The 20,635-nt window shown below is 39.6% G+C and overlaps 1 long non-coding RNA gene across 1 annotated transcript; it reads left to right on the plus strand.

Moving 5' to 3' along the window:
* Positions 1 to 12,736: 12,736 nt before the first annotated feature.
* On the plus strand, positions 12,737 to 16,966 carry LOC116595641. The gene is made up of 3 exons (XR_004287789.1): positions 12,737 to 12,814; positions 15,844 to 15,924; positions 16,871 to 16,966. It is a non-coding gene; the product is annotated as an uncharacterized LOC116595641 (long non-coding RNA).
* Positions 16,967 to 20,635: the final 3,669 nt, after the last annotated feature.

Raw genomic sequence — 20,635 nt, forward strand, 5'->3', positions numbered from 1 at the left:
CCCAGTCTCTGCCCTGAAGGAGAATACAACCTGGTGAAATGCAGACACATAAATGAATTACAATACAGTGTTAGTGTCTGTAATTCGAGGCATGAATAAAGTGTTGGGGGAGAAAGTAATTCAGCCTCAGGGTGAAGGAGCACTTCTCAGAGATGGTCATAAGAAAGTTGGATATTGAAGGCTGAGAAGAGCTCCTTCGACCAACAGGGGAGAAGAGAAAGGCACTCCAGAGCCAAAAGCCTGAATAAGGATGGGCAAGTATGAACTTCTAGCTTCACAAATTCATAGAGCAGTCATTAGGATAGAAAAGGGACACTAGAAGTATCCAGAGATGAGGCCAGAAAAATAGGTTAGGGACCAATTTTAAAGAGACTTGAGGTATAATGGATAACACTCATAGGCCCTGGAGGCAGATCTCCCTGTGTAACTAATTTACTACTGCTGGCGATGAAATCTGGGGCACCTGAACATCCCAAGCCTTGTATCCCCATCTGTAAAAAAAGGAGATCACTCATTTGACAGGATTTCTGGAGAATACGCTACGGGTCAAGTACGTAATTATAGTAACGCTTGCCTAATAGGGTTGTTTGTAGGACAAGTTAGTAAACATAAAGCATTTTGAATGATGCCTGATCCATAGGAAGTGCTAACCAATGTTAGTAATTAGTATTAATCATTATAATGTTAAAATGCCTTCTTGGGGCGCCTGGGTGGCTCAGTGGGTTAAGCCTCTGCCTTAGGCTTGGGTCATGATCTCAGGGTCCTGGAATCAAGCCCCGCATCGGGCTTTCTGCTCAGCAGGGAGTCTGCTTCCCCCTCTCTCTGCCTGCTCTCTGCCTACTTGTGATCTTGGTCTGTCAAATAAATAAATAAAATCTTTTAAAAAAAATTAAAAAAATTAAATGCCTTCTTATATGATAAAGGGTGTGCTTCTTATTCTTCAAACAACAGGGCTCTCCTTAAGATTTCTAGGGGAGGGACAATATTGGATTTAATTTTAGAAAGATTTTTGGCTGCAGGAAAGGATAGAAGAAAGACTGGAGCAAGAGATTAGATATGGTGAGAAAAATTAGGAGGTGATTCCAATAGTCCTAGATTGAGGACCTAATATATATTAGGACCTAACATATATTATAATTCTGATGGGGTCAGAAATGAAGGAAGAGATCTGAGAAATGTTAGGTGAGAGAACTTGATAATTGATACGGTAACAGATGTGGAGATGAGGAGTCAAAGGTGATCCTCACATTTCTGGTGTGGGTGACAGAATTAATGGTGTCCTAAACTGAGACAGATAATGCAAACATTAGATATGATGTGGGCCGAGGCTGGAGTAACAAATGATGACAAAGTGTCCAGCTTGGGACAAGAGGAAAAGGATACAGGTTGGTAATTGAGCATAATAACATTAATGTTGTACACAGTGAATAAATATTGCCTACTATGTAAAGATAGATTGGGGTTCCAACAAAAAGGGACTATAAAGTCGAATTTGGGAGTCATTTTGCGGTACACAGGGGTCGAATCATGAACTGAATGAGATCTTGCCAAGATAGCCCTGAAGAATACAAACACATCAGGGGTGGGCTGAGAACAGAGGCAAGGAAAAGGGACTTAAACGGAGCAGTGAGAGAGGGGGCACAGGGGCTAGGAGAAGGTGGTGTAGAAGCCAAAAGAGAAGGATTTCAAGAGAAGGAACAATCAACAACTTAGTTCTATGGAAAGGTCAGGTTCGCTGGTTCTTTAGAATCTGGGCCATGGGACCAGCCAAATTCCCTGGATTCAGATCCCATCTCTGTTGTTTACTAGCCACATGGCCCAGGGTGAGCTATTGCTCCTCTCTGAGCTGTATCTCCTTACCTGCAAAATGGAGATGATAATAATCCTACCCACCCCACGGGGTGATTGTAGGGGTTATACGAGCTGATCTACATAAAGTTTTAGAACAGGGTCTGGCCTGTGAAGAATCTGGTATAAGTGCTTGTCAGTATTAAACACGGGGTAAATTTTCAAGTAAGAAAAGCAGTTACAAAAGAGTGTATGCAGTATGATCCCATTTTAGTAAAGGTGAAAAAGAAATGAGTTCATATATAGTCACAATTTAAAGCTCAGAAACTTTTTTAAAAAAAGATTTTATTTGTTTGACAGAGACAGAGAGACAGTGAGAGAGGGAATACAGGCAGGGGGAGTGGGAGAGGGAGAAGCAGGCTCTCTGCTAATGAGGGAGCCCGATGTAGAGCTTGATCCCAGGACCCTGGGATCATGACCTGAGCTAAAGGCAGACACTTAAAGACTGAGTCACCCAGGTGCTGCTCAGAAACTGTTTACAGTAGTTTGACCTCATTTTTCTTTAATGTTGTGGAATTTTTTCCTTGTTTTTTTGAGAGGGACTTGTTTATGACTTTTCTGTAATGAATAAATATTGATTTTATAATTAAAATTATGCACATATATATGTATAAAAGAATAAAACTCACTACAGCCCAAAATAATAGTAACTTAAATGATGCTAATTAAGGGAGAAGGGTATATTTTTGTTAGCATAATCACTGAAGCTCTACAAATCCTTGAAAATAGTGGAGTTTCTAGAAGTACTTCACAGTTAATAAATGTAAAGCATTTTGAGTGGTGCCTGACCGGTAGTAAGGGCTGACTAAATGTTCGTTATTGGTATTGATTATAATGTTAAAACGCTGCCTTCTATCAGAAAGGGTGTGCTCTTTCAAAGAAGGTCTAGGCTATTGAGGAAGATCCTGTCTCCACTTTGGGCAGTCTTGGGAGCAGGATTTGTCCGGCCTGTGTTCCTGACTTTTCTTTTTCTTCTTCATTTTTTTAAAACTTTTATTATTTTACTTTAATTTTATTGTTTAGAGAGACAGAGATGAGAGAGTATGCATGAGCAGGGGTGGAGGGGCTGAAGGAGAGGGAAAGAAAGAATCTTAAGCAGGCTCCACACCCAGGGAGGAGCCCAATGTGGGGCTCCATCTCACAACCTGAGCTGAAATCAAGAGTCCAACACTTAGCTGACTGAGCCATCCAGGCACCCCTTTATTTCTTTTTCAAGTAGGATCCACACCCAATGTGGAGCCCAAGGTGGGGCTTGAATTCACAGCCCTGAGATCAAGACAGTTGAGATAGAGTTGGATGCTTAAATGACTGAGCCACGTAGGCACCTTTTTTTCCATATTATTAATAACGTGGCTATTCATATATTTCTTAAAAGTTTGTTATGGATTACACCAAATATATGAGTGCATATAAAATACATGTATAGTTTAAAGAACTGCCAAAGAAAAATATATATAACCAGCATCCAACTTTTAATTCAGTCATTGTCAATATATTTGAAATGCCTCATAGTGCCCAACCTCAGTCATGCCCTCTTCTTTAATCCAATAAAACCATTACTCTGATTTTTTGTACTTACATTCTCTTTCTTTTAGTTTTATGACACATATATGTCATCTTAAATAATTCATGTTTTCATTTCGTTTTTCATATTTCACATATTCTTCTCTGCCTTTTCTTTCCCCCAACATTAAGTTCGTGAGATTCATCCATGATGACATATGCAACTGAAGTACCTTCATTTTTCACTGTTATGTAAATATCCACCACATGAATATAAAACTACTTATTCATTCTCCTATGGGTGAGATCTGTATTGTTTCCATTTTTTTGCTTTTATGAACAATGGTATTACGAGTTTCCTTGTGCATGTCTACTGATATATAGTGTAAGAATTTCTTTAGGATTTGTAGCTATGATTGGAAGTATCAGATAAGGGATACTCATATTCTTCAACTTTCTCAAGTAACGCCTAATTGTTTTTACAAAGTAATTGCACCAACTTAAATTCCACAAGCAGTACATGACATATTCACCAGCATGTGCTAGAATATGGGTTTTTTCTTTTTGCCAATTTGAAGGTCATAAAGTGGTATCTCATTGTCGTTTGAATTTTCAGTTCCCTGATTACTAATGAGGTTGTACATCCTTCATAAACTTATTGACCATTCAGGATTTCCCTTCTATGAAATGCTCCTTCTTATATTTCGCCTTACTTGGTTATATAGCTTTTGGTTAGGTATTTTTTTAAGTACCTAAGATTTTTCACATAGGTTACTTCATTAATCCTCACAGCCAACTGCCTTGAATCTTTTTCTGGAGCAAGGGATTTATCTATGTTAATAAGTCTTTGCTACTGTATAAGGTAGCTATCTATAGAATGGAAGAAAAAGAAACATGCTTGTAAGTTTCCTATCCTATTAACAAAGTGTTATGCATCCAGACCCAACACATTTATTTTAGGAATGACCTTAATTCTGGCTTTATTTCACAAATACTGTCTTAGCGCAGCATTGGTTTTATCAGTTAAAGAATTAGTTATTTTTTCATCAAGAATAACTTGCATTCGGAAAAGAGGATTATAAAAAACAGAAAGGGGCTAGTGGTTTAGCCCCTTGCTACTTCGGTGTGAACAGATGAGCAGCAGCAGCGGCAGCATCTGGGAGCTTTTAGAAATGCAGACTCTGAGTCTCACCCCAGACTGGTGAATCAGACTCTGCATTTTAAAAGGTCCTGAGGTGACTCATAGGCACTTTAACATTTGAGAAGGGCTGGTTAGCCCAATGGCGGTAAACACACTCTACTTGAGCCCTGGTCAGTAGTAAGGCTGAAAGAACATGTTTGTTTTTCTAGTGCATAATAGAGCAAACTATGCCTGCCTTTGGGGAGTATACACGTTTGAATCTCTGAGGGGCCCACCTAAAGGGAAATGGAGCCAAGAATAAGCAAGTTGTGTTGATCTATCAGGTAGGATTCTGGTCTCACAGCCTCAGAAAAATCAAACAGAATACACAATTGGGCCTGAAATATACCTAATCGAGGTCCAATTTATTTTTATTTTTTTTTCCAGAATGATCCATACCATTGATCCAACTCTCCATTTCATTTTCAGTGTATGATTCAGTCCGACAGTCTTTCATTAACTGGATGGGTTCAACTAATAGATTTTCAAGCCATAGGATGATAGAAATCGTTTGTACCAACAGTCTCATTTTACAGATGAGACAAACAAAGCATTGAGCAAGTAAGTGAGAGATCGCACAGTGGGTGGGGACAGGAGTTGGGTCCTAGTCTCAAGGTTTCCCAGTTGAATCGGAAACCCTGATTAAGAATTTCCCAGCTTGGGTCGCCTGGGTGGCTCAGTGGGTTAAGCCTCTGCCTTTGGCTCAGGTCATGATCCCTAGGTGCTGGGATCGAGCACCACATCCAGCTCTCTGCTCAGTAGGGAGCCTGCTTCCTCCTCTCTTTCTGCCTGCTCCTCTGCCTATTTCTTTTTTTTTTTTTTTTTTTTTTTTAAAGATTTTATTTATTTATTTGACAGAGAGAAATTACAAGTACACTGAGAGGCAGGCAGAGAGAGAGAGAGAAGGAAGCAGGCTCCCTGCTGAGCAGAGAGCCCGACGCGGGACTCGATCCCAGGACTCTGAGATCATGACCTGAGCCGAAGGCAGCGGCTTAACCCACTGAGCCACCCAGGCGCCCCATGCCTATTTCTGATCTCTCTCTCTATCAAATAAATAAATAAAATCTTTAAAAAAAAAAAGAAAAAAGAATTTCCCAGCTCTCTAGACATATTTTCTGAACAAAGTAAAATTCACTAATTTTTTTTATGATCAGGAGAATAAATTAATATTTTGGGGAAATAGCCTGATACTCCAAAAACGACACAGAAAGCAACTTCCTTCATGGTAGGATTCTATTAGTTCTTTCTTTCTGTAATCATCTTACTCCCTGTATCAACTATAAAGCAGCAAAGTAACGGAAGTGGCACTATTCCATGTCCCTCTGTAACCAGTGCAGTGTTTGGACCCTCAGCCTTTTCCACTCTTCACACCATATGTCGTTTTAGAATTCAAAGTAATGACTTAAAATCCTAGCTCTGCCTGCTTTCTAATCCCTAAATTACACTGCTAAAGCTAACTCCACACTTGCGATAGTGGGCCCCACCTCCAGAAGGGCAGAGGTGGAGTGACCCTATTGTTCTGGGTTTCCTTTCTTTGTCCACTCCCAGCGCCTGGCCAGTCACCTTAAGGCATCCGTCTGCTCTCAGAGATCTAAAAAAGGCCTGGGGTTTTCCCTGCTGGCTGGGTTATTTTATGACAATACTGTCTCTCCCCTATTTTAAAACTTCCCTTTCCCTGTAAGAAGTAGTTCTGTGGTCACTAGGGACTTTTGCAACTAATAGTAAACACAGAGATTCAAGCAGCTCAAAGGGATTTACATATGCCTTTTTAAATAATAAAAAGAAGGGTACAAATAAACTGCCAGCAGAGGTTACCTGCTGGGAGCGGGTGGAATTGGGTGCAGGGAGGTCAAGAGCACCTTTACACTACCTAAATTGCTAGAATATTCTGCAAAGAAAATATATCCATTTATCATTTAAATAACTAAAGTAAATAATCATGGAAAAACCAGAACTGCATACTCATATTAAAATTCAAATCTGTATACCAAAGGAAATAAAATTCCCCATTCCTGATTCTCCAATCCATTTCCCAGAAGAAACCCCTGTTAGCAAATTCTTTTACGTCCTTCCATGTTCTATGTTCTGAGCCTACTTAAGCATACCCATTTCTCTCTCTCTCTCTCTCTCTATATATATATATATATATATATTTTCCTACACAAAATAGGATCAAAAAGCATGGCTGAACATCTTTTATTCAACCAACACATATCTTAGTAGGATATCTCTTACCAGTGTGCCACAAGTCAAAAAAAGTTTTTTAATTGATAGGCTGTATTTTTTTAGAGCAGTTTTAGGTTCACAGCAAAACTAAGCAGAAAATACAGAGAGAGAGAGAGGGAGTTCTCATATATTCCCTGTCCCCATATCCCACAGCCTCCCAGATGATCAACATCCCACAACACCGTAATAGGTTTGTTACGAACAATGAACCTATACTGATACATTATTATCACCGGAAATCCATAGTCCACCCTTCGTGTTGTATATTCTGTGAGTTTTGACAAATGTCTAATGACGTGTACCCACAATTATAGTATCATACAGGACAGAGAAACTGTCCTAAAAATCCTCTGTGCCCTTCAGCCCTCCAACCCACTCTCTTTCCTCTCAGCCCCTGCCAACCACTGATCTTTTTACCTTCTCCATAATTTTGCCTTTTCCAGAATCACTAGAATCACTCAATGTGGGAATTTAAGGTTCCTCCATGTCTTTTCATTGTCTGATAGCTCATTTTTTTTTAAAGTACTAAATAGTATTCCATGATCTGGATATATCACAATTTATTTTTCCCTTCTTCTGCTAAAGGGCATGTCATTGCTTCCCAGTTTTGGCAATTATGAATTAAATTGCTATAAACATCCATGTGCAGGTTTTTTGTGTGGACATAAAGTTTCAACTCATGTGGGTAAATACCAAACTGTGATTGCTGGATCGTATATTAGGAATATGTTTTGTAAGAAATTGTCAAACTCTCCCAACGTGGCTGTATCTTTTTGCATTTCTATCAGCAGTGAATAAGAGTTCCTGTTGCTCCACATCCTCCTCAGCATTTGGTGTTGTCTGTGTTTCAGATTTTGGCCATTTCAGTAGGTGTGTAGTGACATTTTATTGTTGTTCCCTACTAACATATGATGGTGGACATCTTTTCATATGTTTACTTGCCATCCATATATCTTCTTTTGTGAGGCATCTGTTCAGGTCTTTGGTTCTTTTTTTTTTTTTAATTTTTTTTTATTTTAAGATTTTATATTTAAGTAATCTATACACCTAATGTGGAACTCACAACCCTGAGGTCAAGAGTTGTATGATCCACCAGTGGAGCCAGCCAGGTGTCCTCTTTGGCCCATTTTTTAATTGGGTTGTTTATTTTCTTATTGTTGACTTTTTAAGTGTTATTTGCATGTTCTGGATAACAGTCATTTGTCAGACGTGTCCTTTGTAAATACTTTCTCCTAATCTGTGGCATGTCTTCTCATTCTCTTAATGCCACATTCTTTTTAATGTGTACATATCATTTCTTTAAAAAAAAAAGATTATCTTTTTATTTATTTATTTGACAGAAAGTGAGAGATCACAAGTAGGCAGAGAGGCAGGCAAAGGGAGAGGGGGAAGCAGGCTTCCTGCTGAGCAGAGAGGCAGATGTGGAGCTCAATCCCAGCACCCTGAGATCATGACCTGAGCTGAAGGCAGAGACTTAACCCACTGAGCCACCCAGGCACTCCAATGGGTACATAGCATTCACTGAGGATCTTAAACTGTTTAGCCAGTTCCTTCTTTTTTTTTTTTTTAAAGGCTTTATTTATTTGAAAGAGAGCACGAGTCGGGGAGTGACAGAGAGACAAGCAGACTCCTTGCTGAGTGGGGAGCCTAATGCAAGGCTCGCTCCCAGAACCCTGAGATTATGATCTGAGCTGAGGTCACACATTTAACTGACTGAGCCACCCATGTGCCCCCATTTCCCTCTTGATCGTCATGTAGATTGTTTCTCTCTGTAACAATACTTGAGTATCTGTGTAAATATATATGTGGAACAAATTTTTAACAGAGGATTTCCAAAATCTGAGGGTATTTGTATTTAATATTATCATAAATATAACCAACTTTCTTTCCAAAATAAAGTAGCGCCTTCACATATAATTGATAATTTATTCTTTGTTTCTGGACCTTGTCTGTGAGGTAGATAGATAATACAACCCATTTAATTTTCTTTTTTTTTTAAGGTTTTATTTTTAAGTAATCTCTACATCCAACATGGGGCTCAAACTCACAACCCCAAGATCAAGAATCACATATTCCACCAACTGAGGCAGCCAGGTGCACCATCCCTGTTAATTTTCAAGATTAACCGTGGACTAAGGATCACTTGTGCATTATGTATTTCACTGGAACAGTCATTTTCGAAGTCTGGTTTAGGAATCATCTGGGATTCATAGTGAATCAGTCAACAAATATATATTAACTAGTCAATTGTGGGCCCAATCCCCAAATGGTTTATTATTTGCATTTGGTAAAAAGTGGGCTACAGACTCCATATAAATATGATAATCATATATCTTATCACCCAAACACCTGGAAAACAGGCATAACAGAGACTATTTCGAGCAAAACAGGACTTAGAATAACCTACGTATTAGCTACTACAACAACTTTATAAGGATGTATTTTTTAAATAACAAAAAAGAAAGGGGGGCTCCTGGAAGGCCCAGTTGGTTAAACGTGTGTCTTTGGCTCAGGTCATGATCCTGGAGTCCCAGGATTGGGGCCTGCTTTGGGCTTCCTGCTCAGTGGGGAGTCTGCCTCTTTCTCTGCCCCTCACTCCACTCTCATGCTCTCTCTCTCAAATAAATAAATAAAATCTTAAAAAAAAAAAAAAAGAAAAAAGCAAGGTACAGAACTGCTTATAGAATGGTACGTTCTCTGTAAAAATGAGAGAAAATTTGCTTATATATGTAGAAAGAAACCCTAGAAATGTACTCCAGAGAAACAGATAAGTTAGGGTGGGAAAGAGCTTTTTATCTGTACGTTTTATACTACTTAGGCATTTAATATTGTTTGTGAGTGTATTATATCAACTGAAAAAATTTAATATAAAAACTCTATAAAGGATTGGTGGGGAAGTGACTAATGCGTACATGGTTGATGAGAAAGTTCTGGAACTAGATAGTGATGATAGTTGCACAATATAAAACTTAATGCTACTGAACTGCATACCCTAAGTTGTTAAAGTGGTAACTTTTATGTTATGTATATGCTACCACAACTTGCAAAACTCTAAAAATAAAATAAATATGCACAAATAAGAACCAGTTATCTTCAGATACAACAAACTTTTCTAACTTTGCTTTATAGATCACTAATAGAGTACAAAGTGTCCCCAAATCCCTTATGGGAGCAACCAGGTTAAACTAGCTAATATAAAATAAAGCACATTATTAGAAATGTTCACAGGAGGGCGCCTGGGTGGCTCAGTGGGTTAAGCCACTGCTTTCATTTCGGGTCATGATCTCAGGGTCCTGGGATCGAGTCCCACATCGGGCTCTCTGCTCAGCAGGGAGCCTGCTTCCTCCTCTCTCTCTCTCTGCCTGCCTCTCTGCCTACTTGTGATCTCTCTGTCAAATAAATAAATAAAATCTTTAAAAAAAAAAAAAAAAAAAGAAATGTTCACAGGAAAATGACATATGAAATTCATAACTTATACACATCCTAAAAAAAAAGCAGACCATGACTATAAAATAAATACATCATGGGATGTAATGAATAGCATGGTGACTATAAGTTAATACCCTAGTGCATACTCAACAGTTGCCAAGAAAGTAAATCATAAAAGTTCTCATCACAAGAAAAAAAATTTTTTTTTGTAATTTTTTATGGTGGTGGTTGGTAACTAGACTCATTGTGGTGATTATTTCAGTGTATAGAAATATTGAATCAGGGCGCCTGGGTGGCTCAGTGGGTTAAGCCGCTGCCTTCGGCTCAGGTCATGATCTCAGGGTCCTGGGATCGAGTCCCGCATCGGGCTCTCTGCTCAGCAGGGAGCCTGCTTCCTTCTCTCTCTCTCTCTCTGCCTGCCTCTCAGTGTACTTGTAATTTCTCTCTGTCAAATAAATAAATAAAATCTTTAAAAAAAAAAAAAAAAGAAATATTGAATCATTGTTGTACACCTGAAACTAATATATCAATTATACCTTGACCCCGAAAGAGTCAGAATTTACCAATGCCTCTGCAGAACTATTTATAAAGAGGATGAAATGAAAGAAATTATCTAAAATGTAACAGATTCTGGTAGAAGATGAAATAGTAGGCTATATTTAAGAAACAGGATTATTTAAAAAAAAAAGAAACAGGACTATTTTGGGGGATATTAATTTATTAATTGTAGCAATGTGTTTTGCTCACTATATTATTTCTCAGCCCCCACACATCCTCACCCCACCCCACTCTACACAGGTCCTTTGTTTCTAGGTCTTTTGTAATTCTTTTCCTGGAAGTTTTTGCAGGAGGGAAAACCAAAAGCAGTTTAAAACCAAGTGCTCTTTAGGTCTTTTGTAAAAGTGTAACCCCAGGGAAGAGGAGGGAAGAAAGTGATACCTGCCTGGGGTAGACATAGGAAGGGTTCTGGAATACCATGAAATTTATTACTACCTTGGAGGCCTAGGAAAGGGCATACCTCAGAGTAGATTGGGGCATCTAGGATGATGGGATCCCAAGATGTCCTACTTAGGCAAAAATGCCCATATCCCACAGAAGAGAGTGCTATTGTACTTTAGGTGACCACATGACTTGAGATCAAGAATTTTTGGCCTTTCAAGTGCAATCAACAGTGATTATTAATTGATTTCTCATCACCTTAATCTAAAGGGAGCCAACATTTGGGAATAAAGGTAATATTTCCTTATTTTACATGTGCTAAAATTCATACCTAATACATAAATATCACATGAATATCTTTTGGAAATTTGACTGTGGTAGGCAGAATAATGGCCTCCCAAAGATGTCCATGTCCTAATCTCAGAATATGTAGATTTGTTCATTTACAGGGCAGAGACACTTTATAGATGCGATTAAAAACCTTGAGATGGGGACAGGGTACCTGGGTGGCTCAGTTGGTTAAGCATCTGCCTTTGGCTTGGGTCATGATCTCAAGATCCTGAGATCGAGCCCCGAGTTGGGCTCCCTGCTCAGTGGGGAGTCTGCTTCTCTCCCCATTCCTTTGCCTCTGCTTCCTGCTCATGCTCTGCCTCTCTCTCAAATAAATAAATAAAATCTTTTAAAAAAAGAAACTTGAGATAGGGAATTACCCTGGATTGTCTGGGTGAGTCCAATTTAATCACAAAGTTTTAAAAGTGGGAGGGGGAGGTGTGAAGAAATCAGCAACTTGACATTGCAGGTCTTGAAGATGGAGGAAGGGGGGCATTAGCCAAGGAAACATAGAGACCTCTAGAAGCTGGGAAAGTCAAAGAAGCAGATTCTCCCCTATCATCTGCAAAAAGAGATAGAACCTCGGAGCGCCTAGGTGACTTAGTCAGTTAAGCATCCAACTCTTGGTTTTGGTCCAGGCAATGATTTCAGGGTCCTGGGATCAAGTCCTGGGTCAGGATCCTTGCTGAGGGGGAGACTGCTTATCTCCCTCTCGCTCTCTGCCCCTCCCCCCAACCTGCACTCTCTTTCTCTCTAAAATAAATAAATCCTTAATTTAAAAAAGGGGATAGAAAGAACCTTGCCAACATTTTTATTTTAGTCCAATGAAACCTGTATCAGACTTCTAACCTACAGAAACATAAGATAGTTACTATGTGTTTCTGTTAGCCACTAAGTTTGTGGTAATTGATTGCAGCAGCAATAGAAAACTAATACATGGTTATAGGGCCAATTCCTTTTTATTTTCTTCGTCTCTGCTTACCAGGAACGTTCTCACCTATAATTTGGTTTTCATCGAAGGAAAGAAGCCTACCCAACTGACCACTCCCACTGCAAAATAGGAAGCTGGCTTATGAAAAGTTTTTTGGGAGCTTTTGGTTAGCATGATTCAGTCTTACAGACATTGAGCATAGCATTATTTCCAGAAAGTGTAAGGTGTCACTTTGGTTATGGGTATGTACATAATTGAATTTTTCTACCTTTCCAGCGGACCACTGATCCACTTTGTGAAATCTTTTTTTTTTTTTTTTGGTGAAGATCATTTTGCTGGCTCATTCTGTCTTCAGTGATGACACTGTCTATTTTGGAAGACCAAATGAACACACAAAAAGGATATTTACAATATAAACCAGAAGAATGGTAAGAGCTGAAGGAAGGTAACGGAAGTAAATGCTATTCAGAGAAATTTGGAGGAGAGATCTAAAAGTCTCTTCTGATCCAAAAGAAGGGCAGAGGGGGGTGCCTGGTGGCTCAGTGGGTTAAGCCTCTGCCTTCGGCTCAGGTCATGATCTCAGGGTCCTGGGATGGAGCCCCACATCGAGCTCTCTGCTCAGCAGGGAGCCTGCTTCCCCCTCTCTCACGGCCTGCCTCTCTGCCTACTTGTCATCTCTCTCTCTGTCAAATAAATAAAATCTTTAAAAAGAAGAAAAAAAGAAGGGCAGAGGAGCTTACAAAGAAAATAGGGCTTGATTTAGGCATTTCTATGAGTAAAATACTAGAGGCAAATTTAGTTAGAGCAGAAAAGCTTTGTGAAAGATAAGATTGTAAGGGCAGATTGGAATCAGCTGCCGCAGGAGTCTGCTGGGTTGAGCAATTTGGATTGTGCAATCAGGAGCGAAGGCTTTGGGGAAGGATTGTGATGAAAACATAGTCTTGAGAATGAGTCACATGGATCTATGGGCCTATAGTTATTGAACTAAGCTAACTGCTTAAGTACAGTCTAAATTCAAATATAAAATGAGGGATTATCTGGTAGAAGGAAAATACGTCTTTTGGATCTTTACTGGTCAAACCAATGGAGTCATGGCTAGATAGAGCATTTAATTTGTGTTGAATAGATACTATTTCTTTTTTTTTTTTTTAAAGATTTTATTTATTTATTTGACAGAGAGAAATCACAAGTAGATGGAGAGGCAGGCAGAGAGAGAGAGAGAGAGAGGGAAGCAGGCTCCCTGCTGAGCAGAGAGCCCGATGCGGGACTCGATCCCGGGACCCTGATATCATGACCTGAGCCAAAGGCAGCGGCTTAACCCACTGAGCCACCCAGGCGCCCCAGAATAGATACTATTTCTATCACACTGATGTATGGACAGCATGAAAGCAAAGGAGAATCTTAACTTGAGCCAACTTTAATAGGAGCTCAAATTCTGACACATATGGATTTATTTATTCCAGTGCTTCAGGGGCTGAGGTCCCTCTTGATTTTCAACTGTAAGAAAATATTTATTTTGAAATTGAGCAAATATAAAGAAAAATCCCCTACAGAGTACTAGTTTCTAAACCATTTACAACTCTAAGTTCTGCCAGTCTTGACTGTGGTCTGTACATAGATTTTTAGCATACTTATAACCATGATACAAATGATTTAATGTTCTATTTTCTGAATTTAGTTGGTTTCACCCTCACATTTCTATGCATTAACATAGTATATATATTTCTTACTTGAAGGAGATATGTAGTATCTCACGTAGCTGAGGTGTCACAGTTTGCTAAGTTATTCCTTGTTGTAGTCTGTTTGTTTATTGGTTCATATATTTATTCATGGTAAAAACATCTAGGCTCATTCTCAGCAGAGAAACATGAATGTTATAGCTTGTGGGGTGCTTGAGTAACTCAGTGGGTTAGGCAACGGACTCTTGGTTTGTCTCAGGTCATGATCTCAGGGTTGTGAGATCAAGCCCCAGGTCAGTCTCTGGGCTCAGCAGGAAGTCTACTTGGGAGTCTTTCCCTCTCCCGCTACCCTTCCCCTCACTTGTGCACACTCCCGCACATGCATGCTCTCTCTCAAGTAAATAAATAAATCTAAAAAAAAAAGTTATAGCTCCTGTTATCAAGAAATGTATTAGAACAGGAAAGAGACGTGGAAGCCAAGTATAATACTGTTTTCCCTAAGGTGTGGGATGAACCCTATTTTTCCAGGAATATCTACCATGTGCTAGTTCTTTCCTGAGTTGTACATTCCCTCACCTCACTGACAATGGCAGCAAGCCCAGGACAAAGTTCATTTTTCCTGGGGCTATGAGCATCAGGGTTATGAAGGAAAGGTGCTGAGTCAGGCAGAGGCGGCATTTGACATAGTAACCAAGAGTGATGAGTCTTGGGTCTCCCATGACCAGGGGTCTCCTAGTGTATTGCAATTGCCACAATCTGGGGGTTTGGGGGGACAACTGGAATTTGGCCAGGAGAGTGGATGTGCTCAGAGTTGGACGTTTTAGTGACTCCTTAGGTCAGTCTCCAATCAGCTGTTGAGGTCAGATTCTGACACGTTCAAATAGACTGTCAGGGGCAACAGGAAATGGGTTTTTGTTGTCATAGTTATTTGGGAGGAGACATAGGTATGGTAAGCATGACAGGCATCTTTTGGCTCAGTGATTGGGTTTTGGAGGTGAATGAGGAATTAAGATCATTTTGGTGTGTTTCCTTAGGATAAAAGATAGCTGAAAATCTTTCAGTAGGGTTGCCCAAAACATAGGACACTCAGTTACATTTGAATTTCAGATATAAATAATGAATGGTTTGTTCAGTGTAGGTATGTCCCAGATACTACAATCATATAGGGTTGCTCCCTTTGAAAAGGTTAAGTTAGGGAATGATCCACGAAACTAAGTGGATTCTCCTTTTCTTGAAATCAATTCAGCTGCTAAGAATGAGAAGGCAGGTGGGAAGCAGAGGTTTTGAGGAGAGAGCTGCCTCAGCTTGTTGAACGTGATAGGTGAGGTGACCAGACTGCCAGGATGCAGAGACTGGGGTGAGCGGTCCAGGAATGGTAAGAACTCAGGCTCTGGAACACACGGACTGGGTCTGGTGCCTCTTTCTGACTTTGTGGTTTTGGGTGATTTATTTATCTTCCCTGCTCTTCAATTTCCCCATCTCTAAAATGGGCTTTCTAATGAGACCTTCTCCATGGGGTTGTTGTGCAGATTAGGAGAGGAGATGCAGGAGAGGGCTGACAGAGACACCTAATGCAGAGCAGGTGCTCACTGCCATTATGAAATTGCAGTGGCACAAATCTTCATGGCTGGGTGCTCTTCTCAAGCCATTGCTGGAAGGAGAGAAAGTGGGTAGCTAAATTGCTTTGTGTTTCTAGTTGGAAATCAATTTGATTTTTAAAGATTTTAGGCAGCCAAATTTGAATTAACACAAAATTGAAATAATTTTTCTGTTTACAGAAGTGATACATGTCCATTACAGAAAATGGTGAAAATAGAGATCAGCACAATTAAAACCACCTGTAATTTCATCATCTAAAGGTAAACATTATATATGTCATTGTCACATATACACTGTTCTTACACATAAAAATATTTATTTAATGGCATTGCATGGCACTTGTTCCTCCCCTTCACTATACCCTGAACATTCTCTGGGTCGGTCATGGTCTTCTACAATATATTTTAATGGTTGTATATTATATCAATGCATGAACTTAAAAAAAAATCAATCTCCTTTATAGAATAGGTCGTTGGGAATCTTAAGACAAATTAATTACTCAGGCTTCTTGCTAATCCACATTTACTGAAACCCTGTATGCATTTTTTTATTTCAAAAGCAATATTTTGAGAAGTAGGATAAAAATCATCTTACTGCCCTAAAATAACTAATTTTAGCTCATGCTCTGTCAATATAGCTCTCTCTGTGTGTGTGTGTGTGTATGTGTTTAGGTTAGTTCTAGTTGCTGATGTATTTGAACCTTGTTACCTGGATACCTCTTGGAGAACCTGAGGTCATCTTGGCCTGACGCATTAATATTTAACAGACCCGAGATTGATGGATTGATGATAACAAAATTAATTCAATCCACCTAGGTCTCTATCTGTTGACAGAACAGCAGGGTTAGCCTACAGGCCAGAAAGCAAGGACTTCTGGAGGAGCAATTGGAAAGCAGTTCTGCTCTCTAGAATCTGCAACTGGAGTCAGGTTCTTCCACAGGTTTCTTTTTGCCTTTGTTCTCAAACAAATGTCTCTCGATTGGCTGCTGAAGGGCCAGGTTGCCACTATCCTTTTTCTTTAAAATCTTGAGCTCTCAATAGATAAATAGAAAGACTAGTAGAGAAAACCTATTTTGGTTAGGCAGTACTGTAGTTTGGAAACTCTGGTCTTAGACAACCTGTTCAGCCCACATTGTAGAGAATTAATCTGTCAGATCCACTGACTAAATGTTCTGAATCAACTACATTGTTCTGTGTCATTCCCTAGTGACCTCAGGCCGATGTTCCTCTTTTACTTCTCCACCTTTGACTTCTGTTAAAGGGGCGTATCCTGGCAGCCTTCTCTCTTCCACAGGTGAGTGGGTTTGTAAGCTGCAGATCTCTTAGATATAAAGAACATCAACTCTGGGATATGGGCCAACACCTTAACTGACATCAGCCACATGGTTTTTTATTTCCATGAAGATGTTTCAGAACACAGACATCTCTCTAATCACAGGGATAAATCATTAGGAAAAAAATGATCCACCAACTTGAAAAACAGCCACAAAGATCTGCAGACAATTAAGCTTACTTCCACCTGCTCCAGTCAAACTTTGTGGCAGGCACTTCTCATGTATATTACTTTATTTGAACCTCAGAGAATAAGAAATTGTTACAGTTGCCAGGAATTAATTTGCTTGGTCACAGGTTGTTGTCCAGCCCCTTCATAGTCTCCTCTCTTTCTGAACTCCTCTGTTCTCCTGCTCACTTCCTGTCAGCTATACTAGCTCCTTGCTCTTCCTTATCAAGTCCACTTGCAACCCCAGAGCCTTTGCATGCACTGCTCTCTTTATCCCCAGAAATCCACATAACTCACTCTCTCACATTCAGAGAGTCTAGACTCAATTATCACTTTATCAGCTTGGCCTTTTCAAGAAAGCTGTTACTGACTCTACTTAAAATTGTACCCCCTGCCCCTCCACACTCCCTATCCTCCTTTATTTTCCTTTATAGCACTTATCACCATCTATGGTGATGACATATTTCACTTATTCACTTTGTTTATTGGTGGTGTCTCTCCACGGAAGGTAAATTCCATGAGAGTAGGGACTTTGGTTTGTTCACTGCTCTAACCTAAGTGCCCAGAAGAGTACCTGGCACAGAATAGACTCAACAAATATATGTTTTTTAAAAATAGATTTTATTTATGTACGAGAGAGAGAGATCATGAGCAGGAGGGAAGGGTAGAGGGAGAAGCAGACTCCCTGCTGAGCAGGGAGCCCAATGTGGGACTTGATCACAGGACCCTGAGCCAAAGGCAGACACTTAAACTGAACCACCCAGGCACCCTCAACAAATAAATGTTGATTAAACGATTGAAAGACTGCTCAGCCAGTAAATGGTGAAGGTTGAGAGTCAGAAGTTAGGTCTCCTAATGTGAAACTTGGCTCTCTTTTCTCAACTTCATGCTGCCTCTGGAAAGAAAAATGATTTTCTTTCAAAAGCTAACATAGGAAAGTGTTAATGGAAGGGAATGTGAAAACCTGGTCAACAATCCTTCCACAGTATTTGGTAGGTCTGATCCTTACTAAAATATCCTGAACCAATTGAAGATATGCAAAGGAAGATGTGGAGAGGTCAGAAAAGCCAGAGTAATTGAACAGGTATTTGAGAGAAGTTTAGAAGTTAGGGCTGTTGGAATGGTAAGAGGGAAGGCTAAGGGGTTAAAGGAATCAAAATGACTTCAAGCATTTAGAAACATAAAATGAGATTCCTAACCAACGGTTGTTGGTCATATCTACGAAGGATGCAAGAAGATGATATGGGGGTTTGTTAATTATGAGAAAGATTTTATTGACTCTAAAAGTGTCTGAACTTGTAAGGTTGTAAAGCCTACATCGTGCTGAAATATAAAAACAACTAGTTAACACCAGCTATCTGTTCACTCATTCATTCATTCACTTAACAAGCAATCTCTAAAGTGCTTTACTGTGTACCATTCAGGGTTCTAGAACTCTATTTTTGGGCATACAACAGTGAATAAGTAAGACACACAGAGTCTTGTCATGAACTTAGCAAATGCCTTAGATGCTATATTGGGGTCCATCTAGTGCCAGATTTTTTGTGACCTCCACCAGTTATTATTATTATTTAATCTACTTGACAGACAGAGATCACAAGTAGGCAGAGAGAGGGGGAAGCAGGCTCCCTGCCGAGCAGAGAGCCCAATGCCGGGCTTGATCCCAGGACCCTGGGACCATGACCTGAGCTAAAAGCAGAGCAGACCTGTTAACCCACTGAGCCACCCAGGCGCCCCCCTCCACCAGTTATTAATTCTCTGAGTAGATTAAAAAAATAGAAGTTTTAATTTTATTTAGTTTCCTGAGTTCACAAAACTTCAAACTTCAGGAGGTATTACAGTCTTCATCCCCTGTCCCCAGCCACCAGTTCCCTATCTCAGAAGACAACAATGATAATTTTCTTGTGTTTTCAGGGGCACCTGGGGGGGTTCAGTTGGAAGAGCATATGACTCTTGATCTTGGGGTCAAGTGTTCATGGGTATAGAGATTATTAAAATTTTTAAAAAATTTCTTGTGTTTTTAAAAACTATCAGTCAACCGTTTATGGTTTATACATATACAAGTAAATATACATATATTTTCCTCTCTCTTTTATCCTCTAACCTCCCACCACCTGTTTTTTTGCACAGCTTCTAGCCAATTTCACTTTGCAATACATCATGACAATCTTTCCCTATCAGTATAAACATCTTCCTCTTTCCTTCTAGAGGCTGCATGGTATTCCATTGTATAGTGGGCTATAGTTTATTTTACTAGTCTCCCTCTGATGGACACTTGTGTCTAATCTTTTGTTGATATATATTGTTTATGAATATTCTTGAAGACACATCCTTTTCTACATATGTGAATACCAGTAGGATAAATTTCTAGCTACATTGTTGGGTTAAATGGTATGCATATGCGTCATTTTTTAACTGTTTTTTTCATTGTGGCAAAATATACATTTAAAATTTACCATCTTAACCATTTTTAAGTGTACACCTCCATAACGTTAGGAATATTTACACTGCTGTGAATGAACATATGTCATTTTGACAAATATTGCCAAACTGCCCTCCGAGGTGATTGCATCCATTCAGACTTTCACCAGCATTGTATGAGATGGCTTTTCATGTAGGTGGTACTGAAAGAACAGGATGCCTGTGATTAACTGGGAGATGCTGTAGCAGAGAAGAAAGGGCACAGGTTCTAGAATTTAATCCTGGATCTGATGCTTGCCATCTGTGTGCTCTTGAGCATTACTTAATTCCTTGGGGTTTCGTTTCCTCATATCTAACACTAATATCAAAGAGGGGTAAGATTCAAAGGGCTTAGAATAAGGGCCAGGCATATAGTAGGCACTTAATAAATAAGGGCCATTAGCTATTATTATGACTTGAGTCTTTCACCAATCAGTCTACAAGTATGAGTTATTTAATATCTCTGAGAGATAATTTTTGCAGTGTAAAGTGATAGGAGACTGGTTATCCAAATTGTTGTTCATTAACTCATTGGAATACTATTTAGTTATTGAATGGTCAAGGTATTTTGAAAGGCAGTGTAGGGTAGTTAAGCATATAGACTCCAAAGCCAGATTGCTTGGGTTGATTCTTGTTGTTGCTACTTAGCAGCTCTGTAACCCTGGGCTAGATCCTTGACATCTGTCTTAGTCATTTTGGGCTCCTATAACAAAGTAGTACGGACTGGGTGCTTATAAACAACAGATATTTATTTCTCACAGTTCTGGAGGCTGGATGTCCAGGATCAGGATGCGTCTTCCAGGCTGAAGACTGCTGACTCCTTGTTGTAGACTCACTTAGTGGGGTGAGATCTAATAGCTGTCTGGCCTCTTCCTATATGAAGAGTAACACCATTCATGAAAACTCTGCCTCATATTGGCTGCAAAAGGGATGGGGAGAGAACCTGATTTTTGGTTTTAAAACATGAACTAGATTTTTTGACAATTCTCTCATCAAAAGGTCGATCCTTAT

Source organism: Mustela erminea, chromosome 7, assembly GCF_009829155.1.
Source record: "Mustela erminea isolate mMusErm1 chromosome 7, mMusErm1.Pri, whole genome shotgun sequence".
NCBI lineage: Eukaryota > Metazoa > Chordata > Mammalia > Carnivora > Mustelidae > Mustela > Mustela erminea.